Here is a 19,397-nt window from a genome sequence, read left to right as displayed (position 1 = left end):
CCCTGCTGTGCCCCAACTCCAATATCTTCTTCTGGGGGCACCGTCCCTTGAGAGGGGTGGCCTGCAAGCAAAGGGGGTGCCTCGGCCTCCACTGTCTTACCCCACACCTAGGCGAGGGAGGAGCTGGGATAAGAGGAGGCAGATCTCCCTGTGAACCGCGGCTGCTGGGGACACATTTCAAAACGCAGCCACCACGCTGTCCCGGCACTCTCCCCAGCGTCCAGTCCTCGGAGGGAACCCTCAGAGCCAGGGCAGCTCAGTGTGGAGTGACAGAGCAGGAGGTGCCCGCGGCCTCCAGAGGTGCCCCGGGGACCTGGTGGCAGAGCCCAGAGGGCTCAGAACCGGAAGCAGCGATGCCAGTGCCCGTTTCACCCTCCCGTCTGCCTTCACCCACCCTCCCTGTCTTTTTGGTGAAACAGGAATGGTAAATGGCTATGGGTTAGCCCAGATAAATCCTCCGAGACCTCTTTCAGCAATGAACTCTGGTTCTCCCCGAGGGAATTCCACAGGCAGCAGAACCAGGGGCGGGTGAGGGAAGCAAGAGCGAATGTGAAAGAGGTCGCCAGGCAGCGGTCACCAGCCTTGCCCTGCAGACTAAACCCCACGGCCATGTTTGGGTTAGACTTCAGAAATCCAGGGGTTTCCCAGGAGAGCTAGTGATACTGACCTGCATCCCTGCAGGGCAACCACTGGCTGAAGCATGAAATCTAGGTCCCTTTCCTTCCTGGCCCACCTCCTCCATTCACAGCAGCTGCCTGGCCTCCGCAGGTCCATGAGTTTGCAACGTAACGCGGCGTGGACTTGGTAGTTGAACTTGCTAACACTGCGCCTCTTTGAGCCCAGTTCCCTCACCCACAGAACATGTAACAACAGCCCGGACACCACAGGGACAGTGCGATTCCCAGGCCTCACTCACGCCATCTGGAGGAACAGGAAGGTAACGGGCATGAGGCAGCCTGGCATGTGCCAAGCACACATGTCATTAGTGCCCGCCTCACCAGGTGCCATCCCTGACTGCCCCCCGCCCCGAGCAGGTGTAAAAGAGCACCCAGCACAAACCCGAGCTACTGCAGAGAAAGTGCTCTGAAAGGTGGCAGGTGGCAGCCCACCTCCGCCACTCTGCCCCCAGCTCCGTTTGTTAGTGAACCAGGGCGACCACTGATCTCTCTCCCGGCTTCAAAGCCATCCCAACCTCCCAGGACTGGCCAAGCGGAAGATCCAGAGGCCCCTGTGCTCGGGGCGTGGGGAGCTCCGTACACAAGCCAGTGGGAGGAAGGGCACTGCTCATCCTGCCCGAGTCCGGTTCAAAGGCCAACCTCCCAGCCCCCAGTGCTATCGGCTCTGACCATCCAAGCTCCGAGGAAGGAGTCCAGCGAGCGGCCAGGGGAGTCCTTGCGGCACCTGCCCGTCTGAGGTCTCTAACTCCTGACTCTGCCAGAGGGCCCACCCTTTGGGGCAGCATTGACCTGGGCCACCCTGGACTTACTCCAGAGGCCCTGACTGTCAGGCATGACAAGCGCCCGTTGCATCTGGTAAACAATCCCCCTCCCTCTGCGGATCAGCTGGGCTCCCTCCCAGGGGCAAAAGGGTTCCTCACCCCGCTCCAGAGCAAGAGGCGGAGACAAAGGAACCTTACACCAGAGGCCTAACCCTGGCATCCAGGGATGGCCCACTAGGGATTGTGAGGGCCGCACAAAACGGTGCACACGTGTCCCTACAACACTGTGCTGGGGAACGGTCCACGCTGTGCACGGTCCAGGAAACTGGGAATCCGCAAAGGTGAGGCCACTGCCGGGACAGCAGCGAACAGTGGCTGCCCTGCACCTCGCAACCCACCGGTGGGAGGGGGGGGGGATGGTGAAGCAGCCTCATCTCCCCGGGACCCCAGGGGACCGAAGTTTCTGGAATGGGCCCTGCTGGGCACCGACCCCTGCAGGCAGCACACGCCTCTCCAGCACAGACAGCACAAGCAGGCGGCACCGACTCACTCGGGCATCCAAGGCCAACCTTGAAAAACAGCGCAAGCGCCGCATACCTGCCCTCCCTGCCTCCTCCGTCCTTCTGACCCTCTCTCTGGGGCTGCATCCTCTGCCAGGGGCGGCCCCAACAGTCCTGGGCACAGGCACCGTGTTGGGCATGGGGGAGACAAAGACACACCGTCTCCCCAGGAAGCACTCACCAGGGAGACGTCATAAACTGGGCAGGGGGGTGGCAAGGCGGGGCTTTCGGGGCAGAGGCCTCAGGAAGGAGCAGAGGCAGAGGGGATGGAGCTCAGGGGGCAAGTCCCAGCTTGGTGGAAGGGGAGTGAAGGACCCAGGGCCTGCTGCGGTCTGGACTTACAAGGGCAAGCCAGGGAGAGCGGCCGGCCGGCAGGACCAGGCTTGTGTGTTAGGTCACTCGGGCAGTTTGCTGGAGAGCTGGAGAGGGCGGGGCTTGGCCCGAGGAAGACCCAGCTCCCTGTGCTCCAAATGAAAGCAGGTAAAATCAACAAGACCGGGTCACCGAGTGGCTGTGGAGAGAGAGCGAGGCGTGCAGGATGCCTCCCACATTGGTTTCCTGTGAGAGGATGGAACAGGGAGGACAGGAGGGCGAGCAGGAAAGAAGTGCATGGGAGGGTCAGGTGACAAGGGCGGCCATGGGGCAGGCAGAGCCACAGGGCTGCACGAGCCAGGGCCTGCTTCCCCTCCCCCCACCCCCACCCCGTGGCCCACACATCACCGATGACTCTCCCGCGGGCCCAGAAAGCAGCAGTTGGGGAAATGATAACAGGTTGCCACTCCAGTCTGCTCTTCCTCTAAAACAAGTACTAGTAGTTCCTCCAGCGGCCTTGGGGGAGCTGTAAACTGCCTGCTGTTGGCTCCAGGAAGTCTCAGCGTCCGGGATTAGCACGGGCTCCCTCCCTCTGCCCCCTCCAGCGAGGTGCTAAAGTCCCCCATCACCCACAGCCCTCCTCCAGAAGGGGTAAGCCAGGGTCTTTCCTGGGGGCCCCCAACTCTCGTGGAAATGCCCTTCAGAACTGGCCCAGGGCCCGGCCCTGCTGGGCCCAGGAAGTTTGCACAGACGGAGCTCAACATCTGACCGGAGGATAACAGAAGCCCCAGAAGCTGGCTCCACCTCAGCCGTCACACCAAAGCCACCCCAAAAGGTCATTCCGCTGAGGAAGCCAAGGCTGCCGACGTCCTTGGCCTTGGGCTCAGGCTGGGTCTGATTGTAAATCCAATTGGGAGGTCACAGGTACAAATCTTAGCCAATGAACTTAGCACACACACACAAAAGCCTCCTCCCTCCGGCCTGTGCACATGCCGTTCCCTCTGCCTAGACCACCCTCCTGTCCTCTTACCCTTGAGACTTATCACAGCTCAGTTTCCTCTTCTGCAACATAAGGATAAAAAGATCCGCCATGCCTACCTAAAGGGAATGTGTAGATTTTATGCTAGGGGCCTCTTCTGTAAGAAAATCCCAAATCTTAGTAAGGAAATCCTTATTCACATATAAAAGATGAACGTTTAGGGCTTTTTCTAAATGTCAAGGTTCCACTTAAGATGCACAACAGTTTAGGGTACCATTTCCTCCAGGAAGCCCTCCCTGACCACATTCCCTGCACAGGGTTCAAGACCCCTCTCCTTTGAGTTCCCAAAGTACTGTGCCCTTCCTCTGAGAGCACGTATCAAACTGGTAGGAACTGTCTGCCTGAGTGCCTCCTCCCCCCCAGCCTGTGACAGCTCAGCAAGGGCGGGGATGTGGCTTTATCATCTATCGTCACCTCCTCGCACAGGGCAGTGCCTAGCATAACAGGTGCTCCGTGGACAACTACTGAGCGAATGCCTCCCCCAAGCCCATGTGCTACCGTGGCCTGCCACCACTTCAGCCCGAGCCACCTCTGTCTCCGTGGTGCTCACATGCAAAGCAAAGCACGTGGGGGACAGCAACACATGTGCACCAACAGGCCCACGCGCCCCCTAGCCTTCTAGCCCAGGAAACCCCCCTCTGCTGTGATCCAGTTACTGCACGCCTCCCCAGCCTGCAGCAACCCTAACCTAAAAAACATCACAGGAACACTCCACAAGGCGTTGTGGCCACAGCATCGCAGCCCCTTGTGGGTACTGAAGGTGGAACCTCACTGTGTGGCCTGTCTGGCTTCCTGGGGAGGGGGGGGGGGGCGCGAGTCAGCGAGGTGGGCTAGGCTCACAGGAGTGAGGCAGCTGGGAGGGGGTGGGGTCCCAGCAGAGTCAGGCCCCGGGACAGGGTGGCACTTCCACTTGGTGCTGGAGGAGGAGGCATTAGCAAGAGGAGGCGAATGGCGGGCCTCATGTCCTGCCATCTCATCCGGTCACACCTCTCCCAGGGGCAGAGGAGGCAGGAGAGGGAGCTGCAATTGTGTCACTGGAATGTGTTACCGACACCAGCCACGGCTCCGTAGCTGGGAGTGGCTGATCGCATCATTGATTACCGTGACTAGGCCCAGGATGAACCACAGCGCTCTGAGGATTAGGTGCTGAGGGAAGCTCCATGGCAGGGAAAGAAAGAGGAAGACAAGATTTTGGAAGCAACGAGAAGGGGAAAAATAATGTTTTGCCAGAAAGAGTAAATTTACGGGTGAATATAAAAGACTGAAAACGCAGTGTGGTTTTACAATCCATGTAGACATAAAATGTATGTCACAGTGACAGAGGACCGGAGGGTGCAAATACAGGAGAACCTCAGTTCTAGAACTTAATTCATTCCGGAAGGCTGTTCAAGAAGTGATTTGTTTAAAACCCGAATCAGTTTTTCTCATTAGAAATCATGTAAATTGAGTTAATCTGTTCCAGACCCCCAAACGAGTCCCTGTTTTAACCTTTCTCAATTGCCTTGATCATTGTTCCATGAGCGATTACATCCCTCAGCAACATTAGCGCTCTTCACGCGTTAAAACTGTGCTGATCGTCAGTTTGGCCGGGCCACGCTCAGTAGCCAGATCGGACCTGCGAACACCTCTATCACACTCTGCAAGTATTTTTTAAATCTCTGTTGTTGCTCTCACAACTTTATTTTCACTTTGCTTCTTAGGACTCATGGTGACTTACTGTATGTATTTAATAATAAGCAACAACAAAAGCAAAAATAAAACAAAAACCCACGAAAATATTCACAGCACAATTTCCTGAGATGTTAACAATGGGAGGTTTAGCTGCGAACTGACTCATGCTTCGCATTCTCTCCTTTGTTTGTGCCTGAGACGCGTGGCTGCTCATACAGGTATTGGCATGAAAGGGCTGTCGGGTCGAGAACCAACGTTTTTTCGACAACCGAGACATTTTTTCCGTGAACAACTTGGTAGAGAACTGAACTGTTCGAGAGAGACGGAGACGTTCGAGAAACCGAGGTTTGATTGTACACTGTTGTAAGGTTCATACATTATACATGAAGTAGTATGATACAATTTGAAGATAGACTATGATAAGTTAAACCCATCAAACATATAGCAACGATTTGGGGGTGGTGAACACAATACAAAATACAGAAGATACATTATAGAATTGTACACTGAAATCTATATAATTTTATTAACCAATGTCACCACAATAAATTCAATTAAAAAAATTTTAAAACCCCATACAGCAACCACTAAAAAAGGTAAACCAATGAAGTATAGCTAAATAAGTAAGTGGTGGAGATAAAATGGAATCCTAAAATTTTTTTTAATGAATCCAAAATAAGGCAGAAAAATAAAAAAGAATAAAGACAGATGGTACAATTAGAAAACAAATTTTAAGATGTTAGACACACTCAATCATACTGATAATGACTAAATATATGCTGTCTATAAGAAACACTTTAAATACAAAGACACAGATAGACAGTACCTACTGGTTTACTATGTGTAAAACGATGGAGAACACAGACCACACTATCACTAATATCAAAGAAGGTGGAGTGGTTCTGTCAATATCAGACAAGGCAGACTTCCAGACAGGAATATTACTAGAGATAAAGAGGGAAATTTCATAATAATAAAAGGTCAAGATGGCCCTGGGCAGGTAGCTCAGTTGGTTACAGCATCGTCCCAATACACCAAGGTTATGGGTTCGATTCCCAGTCATTGTTTGATAAAAGAATCAACCAATGAATGCATTCATAGATGGAATGACAAGTCAATGTTTCTCTCCCCCCCCCTTTCCTCTATCTCTAAAATCAATTTTAAAAAATACCTACTTCACAGGGTTGTTGTGAGGAAAAAATAAGGGAATGTGGCCAGCCGGAGTGGCTCAGTTGATTAAGGGTCATCCCATGCATCAAACAGTTGCCGGTTCAATTCCCAGTCAGGGCACATCCCTGGGTTGCAGGTTTGATCCCCAGTCAGGGAGCGTAAGGAAGGCAATCAATCAATGTTTCTCTCTCCCATCTCTCCCTAAGCATATAAATAAATAAATAAATATTTTTAAAAGGTAATGCAGTGAGGCACCTAAAACAGTGCCTAGCGCAAATTATATAATGCAGCAATTATTATTCCAACTATGTAACTATATGTGCACTGAAAAGACTTCATAGAAATACATTAAGATGATAATTGTAGTTATGAATGGATGATTAGCTCTAAGAGTTTTTTTATTAGTTCCTTTTTTGTACACCTTTGTAGTTTTTAAATTTTCTACAATGAACATGTATAACATTGTTATCAGTTAAAAAAGTTAACTATTAAGAGGAACTTGAAGATATTTAGTCCTTTTAGCAGACATTTATAATATAGAAAAATAAAATTTAAAAACAATGAAGATATAAACCCAAAAGAACTGAAAACAGGTGTTCAAATAAATGTTTGAACATAAACATTCACAGCAACACTGGTCCCAAAGGCCAAAAGGTAGAAACAACCCAATGTCCATCAACAGATGAATGGAGAGACAAGATGTGGTCTGTCCCTACAATGGAATATTATGTGGCCATAAAAAGGAATGAGGCACTGACATGCTACAACACACATGAACCTTGAAAATGCTAACTGAAAGAAGCCAGTCACAAAAGTCCATGTATGGTATGATTCCATTTACATAAAATGTACAAAACAGACAAATCCATAGAGACAGAAAGCTGACTAGTGGTTGCCAAGGGTTAGGAGAAGGATAAGGGGAAGAGACTGCTTACTGGGTACAGGGTCTCCTTTGGTGGTGATAGAAATGGCCTGCAACTAGATAGAGGAAAACAGTTCATTGTGAATTTCATCTTAGTTAAAAAATTAAGGATATGGCCCTAGCTGGTTTGGTTCAGTGGATAGAGCGTCAGCCTTCGGACTGAAGGGTCCCAGGTTCAATTCTGGTCAAGGGCACATGCCTGGGTTGTGGGCTTGATCCCCAGTAGGGGACATGCAGGAGGCAGCCAATCAATGATTCTCTCTCATCATTGATGTTCCTATCTCTCTTTCCCACTCCCTTCCTCTCTGAAATCAATCTATAATCTAAGGAAATCACTGGAAATCTAAGCCTAAGCAACCGTTTGACCAGTAGCAATGGCGTGCACTGACCACCAGCAGGCAGACGCTCAACACACAGGCATGGAAACATGGAACAGAGGGAAAGATTAACCAAAGATCTTATATGCATTCTAGCAGCCCGGTGCACAGATTCCTGCACTGGTGGGGTCCCTCAGCCTGGCCTGTGGGGATCGGGCCGAAACTGGCAGCCCAACATTCCCTGAGGGGTCCCAGATTGAGGGCGCAGAAGGACCCATCCAGTGCACAAATCCGTGCACCAGGCCTCTAGTAAAGATATTGTTTTAAAAAATTAAGGATACGTGTATCATATGCATGTTCTATGTTTATAAATAGAAAAGGTACGCAATTAACAATAGTTACCCCTGATGAGGAAGGAAGGACTTTCATTTCTGTCCCTTTGTCTTTCCTTCTTAAACTGAGCATGTATCTTCATTGACATAAAGACTTTAACAAAAATAAATAATATCAGATACAAAATGACATGTAAAGGTTTCTAGGAAAGCCCTAGCCGGTTTGGGTCAGTGGATAGAGCATTGGCCTCAGGACTGAAGGCTCCCAGGTTCAATTCCTGTCCAGGGCACATGGCCAGGTTGTGGGCTCGATCCCCATTGGGGACTGTGCAGGAGGCAGCCAATCAGTGATTCTCTCTCATCATTGATGTTTCTATTTCCCTCTCCCTTCCTCTCTGAAATCAATAAAAATATATATATTTTTTAAAAAGTCTCTAGGAAAGAAAAACAAGGCTTGAGGCTACACTGTGGCAGATGTGTAGTTCTAGAAATGAGGAAAACTAGGACCCCAGATATTCACCAGAAAGGGCAAGAACAAGCATGTCAAACTCACAGCCCGTATGCGGCCCACACGAATATTTTTGCGGCCAGCCAATATAACAACATGTAAGAAACATCTTAAGCCCTAACCGGTTTGGCCCAATATAACAATATGTAAGAAACATCTTAAGCCCTAACCGGTTTGGCTCAGTGGATAGAGCGTCGGCCTGCAGACTGAAAGGTCCCAGGTTCGATTCGGGTCAAGAGCATGTACCTTGGTTGCGGGCACATCACCAGTAGGAGGTGTGCAGGAGGAAGCTGATCACTCTCTATCCCTCTCCCTTCCTCTCTGTAAAAATTCAATAAAATATATTTTTTTAAACAAGAAACGTCTTAATAAAAATTTCATAACTTAATTTTTACAATATCCTGTTATACATAATCCTATATAATAAAAGCCTAATATGCAAATCGACCGAACTGCAGAACAACCAGTGGAACAACCAGTCGCTATGATGCGCACTGACCACTGGGGGGGGGGGGCCAGATGCTCAACGCAGGAGCTGCCCCCAGCCTGTAGGCTGGCCAAGGCAGGTGCCAGCAGGGGCCCCGATCGCCCTGCCAGTTGCCCCACAAATCAGCCCTGATCGCTGGCCAGGCCTAGGGACCCTACCCATGCATGAATCTCATGCATTGGGCCTCTAGTTATTAATAACGAACTACAACATTCACTAATGACTGATTACTATAATCGTGTTGCATTCATTTCCCTTATGCGACTTATGTGCAGGTGCAACATTTCTCTCCACTAATACTAGCAGCAAATATTTTAGCTGCCAATTGCGACATCATTAGTCTTGGACTGACTTGTTTGGTGTGTGCAACAGGAAATATTTCGCTTTTGGAGAACAAGAAAAATAGGTTTATTTGTGTTACGCTTATTAATTTGTGCAGTTAATTCAGTATTTGGTAAGTTAATGTTCAAGAAAAAAATATTAATTTTTATTAAAGTGTTCTATTATTGTATGTTAACTCATTTATTTCAGCCCTTTGTATTCAGCATGTCTCTAGCGAAATAAACCTACGTTTCTATGAAAATTGAAGCTTTTGTTTTTTTGCGGCCCACAGAAACTTAAGCCTCGTTTATTTGGCCCATGTTAGCCTTTGAGTTTGACATGCTTGGGCTAGAAAGAAAAGCACAGGCCTGCTCTGCTATTAAGTGTCCTGGGCAAGTGCTTTCTCCTCAGAGGGCTTTAGTTTGTCCATCTGTAAAATGGGTGAGTAGAAACTCCTAAGTGATTTATAAATGTTTTTATATTGTTTATTTTCAGATTTTTGTTGTTGTTGTTAATCCTCACCTGAGGATATTTTTGCCATTGATATTTACAGAGAGTGGAAGAGAGGGAGGGAGGAGGAGGAGTGAGAGCAAGAGAAACATCAATGTGAGAGACACACTTTGATTGGTTGCCTCCTGCACATGCCACAACTTGGGTTGAACCTGCATCCAGGTACGTGCCCTTGACCAGGAATCGAACCCACAACCATATGGTGCATGGGCCAACGATCTGACCACTGAGAAATGTGGGCCAGGGCTATTTTCAGATTTTTAAAAACCCACAAAACCCCTTTTGCAATTGTAACCCTCAATGGAAACCCAATATATAAACAGATAAAAACGAGCAGTGCTGATGAAGAAGGTGATGATTGAGACACCCCCACACCTGAACCGCGGGAGCAGGTGACATCCTAAAGCTCCTCCAAGCTCTGGAAGTGGGGGGACGGGGGGGGGGCGCGGGGGACAGGAGTCTAAGAAAGCCCGAATCAGACCAGAACCACAGAGAAGGGAGTGGTGACTGATCACTCCCGACAGGACATTCGGAGGAAAACCCTCCCCGGCCGTCGCAGCGGGGAGAAGAGGAAGGGCAGGGCTGGGTGAAGCCCCAGCCAGCGACACGGCAAGGAGCTGCTACCAGCCAGGCCATCGACAGCCAGGGGCCAGGCAACCGAGGGTCCCGGGGCAGGTGGACTGTGACAGCCCGGCCCCCAGCGCTGTGGAGGTCAGGCAGGTAACAGCTGTCCCCGGTCAGTGTCCTGCTGCCCTGGGAGCACAAACAGGATGTTTGGAGCAGATTACCAGAAGTGACCACAGGAAGCCATGACACCGCCTCCAGGTAGCACTCCTCCCTCCCCCCTTGCTTCCGGGCGCCTCTCAGCAGACCAGGCGAAAGAGACCTCAAGTGCCCACTTCCCAAGAGCGGGAAGGGCAGGAATTCACGGGAAGCTCAGGACACAGCAGAAGAGGCCACCTGAGGTAACGAGGCCACCGGCCATCCCAGCAGCTACCTCGCCCCAAGATGCAGCCAGGCGACTGCAGGGCCACTCGTGAGCCCAGGCGGTCCCCAGGACAGTGCAGTCCCCCGGCGCCGCAGCCACTCCCTCACATCCGCCTCAAGGAGCCACTGACCCACTGCCCTGGAGCTCACCGTGAGGAGAAAGCGCCCAGAGGGCCAGCGAGCTGAGTCCATGGGGAGATGACAGATACAGAGGAAAGCAAGGGCAGGGACACACCCATTCCCACCGAAGGAAGAGGAACGGTCCTGGAAACAGAGCAAGGAAAAGCCTGGCCAGGGCTCTCAAAGCCACTTCAAACCCCCAACGGGGCCAGGGCTGGCCCAACAGATGGACTGCTGCCTGGCCAGTATGCTCAGTGGTTGAGCACCGACCTATGAACCACAGGGTCACAGCTCAATTCCCAGTCAGAGCATGTGCCAGAGTTGCAGGCTTGGTCCCTGGTGGGGGCATGCAGGAGGCAGCCGATCAATGAGTCTCTCTCGTTATTGATGTTTCTCTCTCTCTCTCCCTCTCCCTTCCTCTCTGGAATCAATAAAAATATATTTTAAAAACAAAAACAGATTGACTGCCCCTAGAAGGGTACAGAGGTGGCAGAGCAGCCCATCACTGGGTGGGCTTCTAGCTAATGGCTGTGCCCGCTCAACTGACAAAAACCACAGTTCATGGTCTAGAAAACCATCCCTCCCTTTTTCTGCTGCTACTAGGAGCCTTGCTGGCCCAGGCCCACCCTGGGAGCTTCACAGATGTCACGGAGCAGCCTTCACAGCCTCCTGGACCCCAGGAGGCCTGAGGGTTCTGGGAGTGGCTTCTGCGGCAGCTCTACTGTTAGTCTTAGGTGAGCGACTACTATAAACCAAGCCACCAAACCACCTCCTCCCCCAGCCGCTTCCTCCTCAAACCCACCAAAGAGGCTCAAGGGAAATGACCAATGAATACACCCGGCCCTGGGGTACCACCGCATCCCCTGCAAATCAGAGGCTCAACATTCTAACCCACAGGGCCACGAGGGGTCCCAAATCACATTCGGAAGATAGTCAAGGTCAGATTCCTTCCCTGGGCCCAGCTGACCGGCCAACCAGGTTCATCTGCATTAAACGCCCACCACCAAGGCCACGGGAAACACAAGCAGCAGGTCTGTGCAGTGGAGAGGTGACAGACAGCCAGAGCCCCACAGCAATTTCCAGATTACTCCAAGGATGAGCCATGATAACCGTTACCCTTGACCGAGCACTTCGAAGCATTTCAGGAAACACACCTGCTTACAGATCAGGGGCCTGAGTCCCAGGTGTAAGATCCGCTGAGGTCACAGCCGGCAAGGGACAGGCAGCATCGATCCAGGCCCAGGAGTGGCCGACAGCGGGGCCTGTGTCCTGTCCGGGCCCCCAGCTGCCTCCCCAACTGCCTGGAAGCAGAGGGCTTCTCGCTCAGACTTCCCGGTGGAGGAAGTGGTTGGCTGGAGGTTAGGCATCACAGTTCATGCCCATTTCATCATCAACCACCATCAAACATTCATTAAGCAACTGCAGAGAGAACCGAGCCGTACTTGATGGTCAGAGACACCTGAAAGGCAGGTAAGAGCCCTGTCTTCAAGGGGCTTACAGGGCTGGGGAGAGACAAAAGGCAAGAAGCCTGATTTATAAAGTCTGGGAAGTTTTACCAGAGTGGGAGGGCCAAGAGGTCACGGGTTTTAACCGGAACAAGTCTTCTGCAGAAGGAGGCTGCAGCTGAGATCCCAAAGGTGGAGGGTGAGGGGAGTTGGACGGGCGGAGGCTATTGTCTGCGACGTGGACAAACACCCAGACTCCAGGCAGAGGCAAGCGCCTGGAGCAGTCGGAATCCAATCTAACTCAGAGGACAGCACCAGAAATCCCAGACCCCAACTGTATGTTTGCTGTAATACAGGGCGGAAAGAGAGCATCCGAGAACCCCCATCAGGGCCAGGTGGGAACGTGCTCCGGGGAGCTGGGCCTCTGCAGGCGACAGAGCCCAGGCGAGGGCTGGGCCCTCAGGTCCTCCAGGTGCTGCCACGAAGACAGGCGACTGGTGGAACCAACTCTGACTTTCCTAAAGAAACGACATGGATTGGGTAGGTATGAGCTCCCGATGCTTTAAATGTTCATGAACAACTTGGAATTTTTTTAAAATATGTTTTTATTGATTTCAGAGGGGAAGGGAGAGGGAGAGAGATAGAAACATCAATGGTAAGAAAGAATCATTGATGCGCTGCCTCCTGCACACCCCACACTGTGGAACGAGCCTGCATGTGCCCCGACTGGGCATCGAACCCTGACTTCCTGGTTCATAGGTAATGCTCAACCACTGAGCCTCGCTGGCATGACAAGTTGGAATATTTTTAAATGCCATGAAGGCAAGCAACAGGGGTCTGCAGGCCAACCTGTGACTTCCCATCTCTGCCTACGGGTGTCAGTGTGAAGAACCGAAGAGAGAATGGGCTGGGAGCTGCAGACCCAAGATCAAGTTCTTGCAACATCATCTGTTGCGACAGTGGGTGTGTCCCCTTCCTCTCAGCCCCCTGGGTTTCAGTTTTCCTTCCTCATCTGTAAACGGGAAAACTCCAATCTGCCCCGAAGGGTTGTTGTCACCATCATATAAAAAATGACACAGCAGCCCTAGCTGATTTTGCTCAGTGGTTAGGGGTGTAGGCCCACGGACCGAAGGGTCTCGGGTTCAATTCCCAGTGAAAGGCACATATCTCGGTTGCAGGCTAGATCCCCGGCAGGGGTCAGGGTCAGGGCACATGTGGGAGGCAACCAAAGGATGTGACATCGATGTTTCTCTCTCTGCCCCCCCTCCTTCCCTTCCACTCTCTTTAAAAATCACTGGAGCCCTAGCTGGTTTGGCTCAGTGGATAGAGCAATGGCCTGCAGACTGAAGGGTCCTGGGTTCGATTCCAGTCAAGGGCACATGCCAGGGTTGCGGGCTCGATCCCCAGTGGGGGGCGTGCAGGAGGCAGCCAATCAATGGTTCTCTCTCATCATTGATGTTTCTCTCTCTCTCCCTCTCCCTTCCTCTCTGAAATCAATAAAAATATATTAAAAAGAAAAAATATTTAAAAAATAAAAATCAATGGAAAAATATTCTTGGGTGAGGATTTAAAATAATAATTATTATTATTAATAAAAGTCACCAGGCATTAAAAAAAAAAAAAGACAAAGCATGTGAAAATGTTGCCTAACCTCGAAGAGCCCATGACTTCACAGGCCAAGGAAGAGCGGGGACAGCAACAGAGGGAGCAGACAATAGATTCGGCCACGAGGAGAGAGTGAGAAGGAAATGAGTTGGGTTCAGGCCGGAAGGATCTGGACAATGGCATCCACGTCAAGGGTGGAAAAATAAATTTAGGAGTCGCCAACACACAGTGAGAGCAGAGGTCACGCAAGTAGATAAACTGACCTAGGAATCTGGGAGAGAAACAGGGAGCCCAGCGAAAACTTTGGGAAAACACAAAAGAAGCGGATCTTAAGGAAGAGAAATATGGCCACTAAAGCGTGGGAGGTGTGCCTAGCAAAAGAAAAGAATGGCCCAGGCTGAGTTAAAAACAGAAAAGGATGCCCTAGCTGGTGTGGCTCAGTGGGTAGAGTGTTGGCCTAGGAACTGAAGAGTCCCGGGTTCGATCTGGTCAAGGGCACATGCCTGGGTTTTGGGCTCAATCCCCAGTAGGGGGTGTGCAGTATGCAGCCAATCAATGATTCTCATCATTGATGTTTCTATCTCTCTCTCTCCCTCTCCCTTCCTCTCTGAAATCAACAAAAATATATTCTTTTTAGAAATTAAAAAAACAAAAAACAGAAAAGGAGCCCTGACTGGTTGCTCAGTGGTTAGAGTGTTGGCCCTTGGGTCATGAGTTCGATTCCCAGTCAAGGGCACATACCTGGGTTGTGGGTTCACTCAATGGTAAGAGTTCCTTTTTCTTCTTCCTCTTCTTAAAGGATACCTTTCAGCATTTCATATAATCCTGGTTTGGTGGTGATAAAAGGGGTGGGGGGGATGTGGGAAAAGACTGGACAAAAATCGTGCACCTATGGATGAGGACAGTGGGGGGGGGGGTGAGGGCAGAGGGCGCGGTGGGAACCGGGTGGAGGGGAGCTATGGGGGGAAAAAAGAGAAACAACTGCAATAATCTGAACAATAAAAATTTAATTATTTAAAAAAAAAAAGAGTGGATGAAGACAGAGGGCCTCGTGGAGGGTCTGTCTGCCGTGTGTAGACACCTCCGTGGCCCTCATCCCGTGGGGCCTCCCAATCAAGAAAGGCGGATTTGGGCCCATTTGACAGCCTGCTTTCAACAGGTGTTTGTTGTTTTTAATTGCTGTAAGAGGCCCAATTCTCCGTGGCTCATTCAAAAGACACAGCCCTGGCCGGTTTGGCTCAGTGGATAGAGCATCAGCTTGCAGACCAAAGGGTCCCAGGTTCGATTCTGGTCAAGGGCACGTACCTTGGTTGCAGGCTCCTCCGGGGCTCGTGCAGGAGGCAACCAATCAATGTGTTTCTCTCACATCCATGTTTCTCTCTGTCTCTCCCCCTCCCACTTTCCCTAAAAATCAATGGGAAAAAATATCCTCAACAAAAACAAAAAAGACACACAGACTCGGGGCCAGAGGAGAAGGCGATACGTGCCTGAGGGTCCGGAGCTAACTGGCTCCCTAAGACACTGCAAGCAGCTCCCGGAGGCTTCCCCCACTTGCTCTTGCTCGCCCAGGGCCCAGGGTCCTACTATTCGCAACAGCTGGAAATGTGTGACCCGCTCCCCCCACAAGAAAACGGAACAGAACATGGCTGCTCTGCCAAGTGAGTTCTGAATAAGCTGCATTCCATTTCATTAAAACAATTACCTGAGTCCCAGCCAAGAATTACATAAAGCTTCCTCCCGCCACCGCCCCTCCCCCATGAAACCCACATCATGCTTTTCAAACAGGCAGAGTGAGGCCTGACACCCCATCCGAGATCACACAGGACGATCCCATGAGCCCTACAGCAGCCAGCCTCTGCGTCCTGGCTCCTGAGGACAGATGTGCGGCCGGAGCCTTCGCAAGAGCCCTCCCCTGAGGCCCTCCCCGGCAAGGCCTGCTGGAGGCGCCGGGCCCCCATTTCCCAGGGGCCCCGGTGTTGGAATCCAGCTGTTTCTCTCAGATGGGAGACCCAGCGTCCGGCTTTGAGTCAGCACAAAACAAGACAAGAGGGACCTACTAGTGGGGATTCCAGGAGAGGGAGCCTCAAGTGGGAGAACTGGAGACCAGATTTCAGCTGATAGCAAGAGCCTGGGGCCACTCCGGCCCCTGCTGCCAGCTGCCCGTGGTGCTCCCAGGGCCACAGATAAGAGGCTCCTGACGTCGCCTGAATGGCATCTCATCCCCTCCCCCAGGCTCCAGCTGCCCGGAGGCTGTTCTCTGCCTTTGTGAAGCTTCCTTCTGCAACCCACCCGCCACCCCTCCAAGCCCAGCACCTCCCTCCCCGACCCGCTCACCACACCCACACCCACGGAAGCCGGAGTCTGCCTCCAATCCCTGAAGCTCTTTGGCCAGGGCTGGCCCTGACTTTTTTTGCACAGGTCATGGTGGCTGTGGGCGCCTGGCTACATTTGGGACCGCGGGGCTCCCTTCTCTGCCCCACGCTTTACGCCATCTGTGCAGTCACAGGAGGCCGAGGGTCACTCAAGTCACTCACAGGTAGACACTCAGGGCCCTGGCCAAATGACTCGGAGCCCACTATGGCTTATTCCAACTTTTTATCATGGAAATACCTAAACATATAGAGAAGTTGAAAGGCATTACAATCGTTATCATTTTGCCATTTTGTATTAAAAAAATGTGTGCATCCCCCATATACACCACACACACACACACACCTACTTTTTGTTACTATATTCTTTAAAACTAAGCTACAGAGAGAGGAAAAAACAAGCCGAATAGTTCAGTATGCACCTAACAATAACATCGAAACGGCGATAAAACCACAATACCACAATCACACAAGAAATAAGCATTAAGAGGCCGTCTTTAAGGGAAAAATTGGCCACCAGGGCTCTGCCGAGTCTGGCCAACCACACATTCTGCCTGCCACTGGCCCGTCCAAGGCCTCCCTGGAGAGGCCGGCCCTGAGCCCCACTGGTTAGGCAATCGGTTCGGGAGCTGGAAGACTTATCCGGACGCAGATGCAGGCTTGAGGCCAGCGAGACTCCCAACAAGACCACAACTGGAAAGGCACTGTGGGCTGGAGGCTGAGGAGCCTCGGGCCCATCCCCGGTGAGGAGATGATCTTGGATGCCCCTTCCATCAGGTGCTTTGTCGAGATTTCTGGGAACACTCAGCCTCCTAATTCTTTCGCTCACTCTCTTCTTCCCACAAGACACCCTCAGTTCTCCACCTGAAAAGGTGTCAACAACTTCCTCCTCGACATGGGCTGGCTCCAAAGGCAGCCATGAACAGACAGGAGAGGGTACGGGGCAGGGCGCACAGAGGCCTCGGAGGACAGCCCTGTGCAGGAAGCCCCCAGTCTGTCTTGCAGGTAACAGGTGATGGGACTGGGGACAGGTGGAGAAGTGGAGCCCTCACAGAGGCGGAGATATTGCTACAGTGCCCAGCGTCCCATCTTGAGTCCCCAGGAAAGAACGAGGGAGGAGGAAGAAGCCACAGAGAAGAGGAAAAGGACAGATGTCGGAGACGGAACAGAGAATGGAAAGCAAGCAAACCAACAGGCAATCAGGATGGGATCCAGGATCATGAACTGAAGTGTAAAGACTGGTTACAAGCTCACTCTGCATTAAACCCCAGCCCTGGCACTTGCTAGTTAAAGCATGTGGTTAAAGCTCACCCTCTCTGTGCCTATTTCGTCATCTATAAATGGGGAGCAGCAATAACAGAACCTGCACCTCCTGTGGCCCACATGATTCAACAAAGCCACGTACGTAAGGCGCCCAGCACAGTGCCTGCACATAGTACATGCTCAATGTTACGGGTAAGAGTTCTGCAGACACTGTGAAAACAGAAGTGTTCGCAGAGGTTTGTGATCATTAGCGAAGGCAAGGAGACCAGAGCAGCCCAGGGAAGGGCTGGGAGGAGAGTGAAGCTGGAGGAAGTTCTCTCAACATCCTCCATCTGAGGGTCACACACCTCATGCATAAACGGAGGCAGAGGGCTGCTCAGCGCATCAGCGGTAACTCCGGCCTCCCATCAGCCCCTCAGCGAAGGGCCCACCCAGCCTCCCCGGTGCATGGGGATCACCGGGACCGGGAAGCGGGAAGGAAGGAAGACTGAGATGTTCCCGCGGAAGACCCCAAACCCATCCTGGTGGGGCTACGGCCGCCAGAAGCCCCAGCCTTTCCACCCTCAGCCATGGCTGCCCAGGCAGCAGACCCCGCAGCACAGCAGAAAGGGCACCTGCTCAGAATCAGACACCCAGGGTTTGAAGCCCAGCTCTGCCTTCACCAGCGCACAGCCCCAGAGAAGCCCTGCACTGACTCAGGGCCCCGAGGGCATGTCGCTCCAGGATGCCCTACACAGGCCCAGCAGCTGGGCGCCCTGACCCCGGCCTAACACAGAGGCACCACAGACAGCCAAGCCCAAAGTCCAGACTTTCCATGGGAACAGGGAGGCTCCACAGCCCCAAATGCCCCAGGCAACTCCCCCCCAGTACCCCTCCAAGGGCAGACAATGAGGCACTGTTTTCCAGAGGGTCAAGACTGCTGAGAAGCTGAACGAAGACATGTCCAGATTCCAGCGGCAACTGGGCATTGCCAACAGCTGGCTGCTCCCCTGGGAGAGGGGCAGGCAAAGCTATGGAGGCCTGTGCTGGACCCGCCCTCACCACAGAGGCATGTCCTGGGGTGGCCTCCGGGCGCAACTTTTAAAGGTAACTAGCAACACTCAGCAGGCCCCCGGGTCAGTCACAGATCACACCTATTACCTGATTATGATTAAAATGACCAGATCCAGCCCAGTGGTTGAGAGTCAGGAAGTCGTGGTTTGATTCCTGGTCAGGGCACATGCCTGGTTTGCAGGCTCAATCCCCAGTTGGGGGGTGGTATACAGGAGGCAGCCGATCGATGATTCTCTCTCATCACTGATGTTTCTATCTCTCTCTCCCTCTCCCTTCCTCTCTGAAAAAATAAATAAAATAAAATGACCAGATCCAGAACTGGGTCAGTCTAGGCTCCAATCCCAGCTCCCCCAGCGGACGTTTCCAGAGCTCGGGTTTCCACATCTGCGAGCAGAGATAAACCCCCTCCCTCGGGATGGCCGTGAGGACGCGCACCAAGTGCTGAGCCAGTGCCTGTCTCCCATCAAGCAGGAGTGATCCTTAGTGGTCACAGCCCCCCTCACCCCCCCAACCCCCCATCCCCCGCCCCCGCCCCCACCACGCACTAGGAAGGGGAAAAGGGGGAAAGCAAGGGGTCAGGTCAGAAAACGTAATCAGAGCACTCCTCCGTGCTGGGGAACTCTGTCCAGGAAACTCCGGCCAGAGAACAGGGCAACTCCCGGCCAAACCAGCATCTAAACAGTAATGAGAAAAGCCACCAGCAGCACACCCCACAGCACAGGCCGAGAGCACACACAGGGAAAGGCTGTGTTTATGTTTTCCTGCCCAAAGAGCGATTGGTAACTTATTAAATAGCACATGGTGAGTCTGTCACTAGCAGCTATGGGGAGGGGAGAGTTCCCCAATTTCTTTAAGACCCAAAAAACAAAGTCCCAGCCCAGACCCCTGCCCCTCCAGGCTCACCATGGGGCAGACCGGACGCTCTCCCCAGCTCCGCTCTCCCTGTTCCGGGGGCCAGGAGGCTCACG

General features: G+C 52.1%; 1 protein-coding gene across 1 annotated transcript in view; it reads right to left on the bottom strand.

Moving 5' to 3' along the window:
* Positions 1–19,397, bottom strand: part of PXN (paxillin) — a 45,572-nt gene that overhangs the window by 23,179 nt on the left and 2,996 nt on the right. The window lies entirely within an intron of this gene.

The sequence above is a fragment of the Myotis lucifugus genome, unplaced genomic scaffold (genome assembly GCF_000147115.1).
Source record: "Myotis lucifugus unplaced genomic scaffold, Myoluc2.0 scaffold_181, whole genome shotgun sequence".
Lineage (NCBI taxonomy): Eukaryota > Metazoa > Chordata > Mammalia > Chiroptera > Vespertilionidae > Myotis > Myotis lucifugus.
The sequence above is the reverse complement of the archived record's forward strand: the minus strand, read 5'-3'. Positions and strand labels throughout refer to the sequence as shown.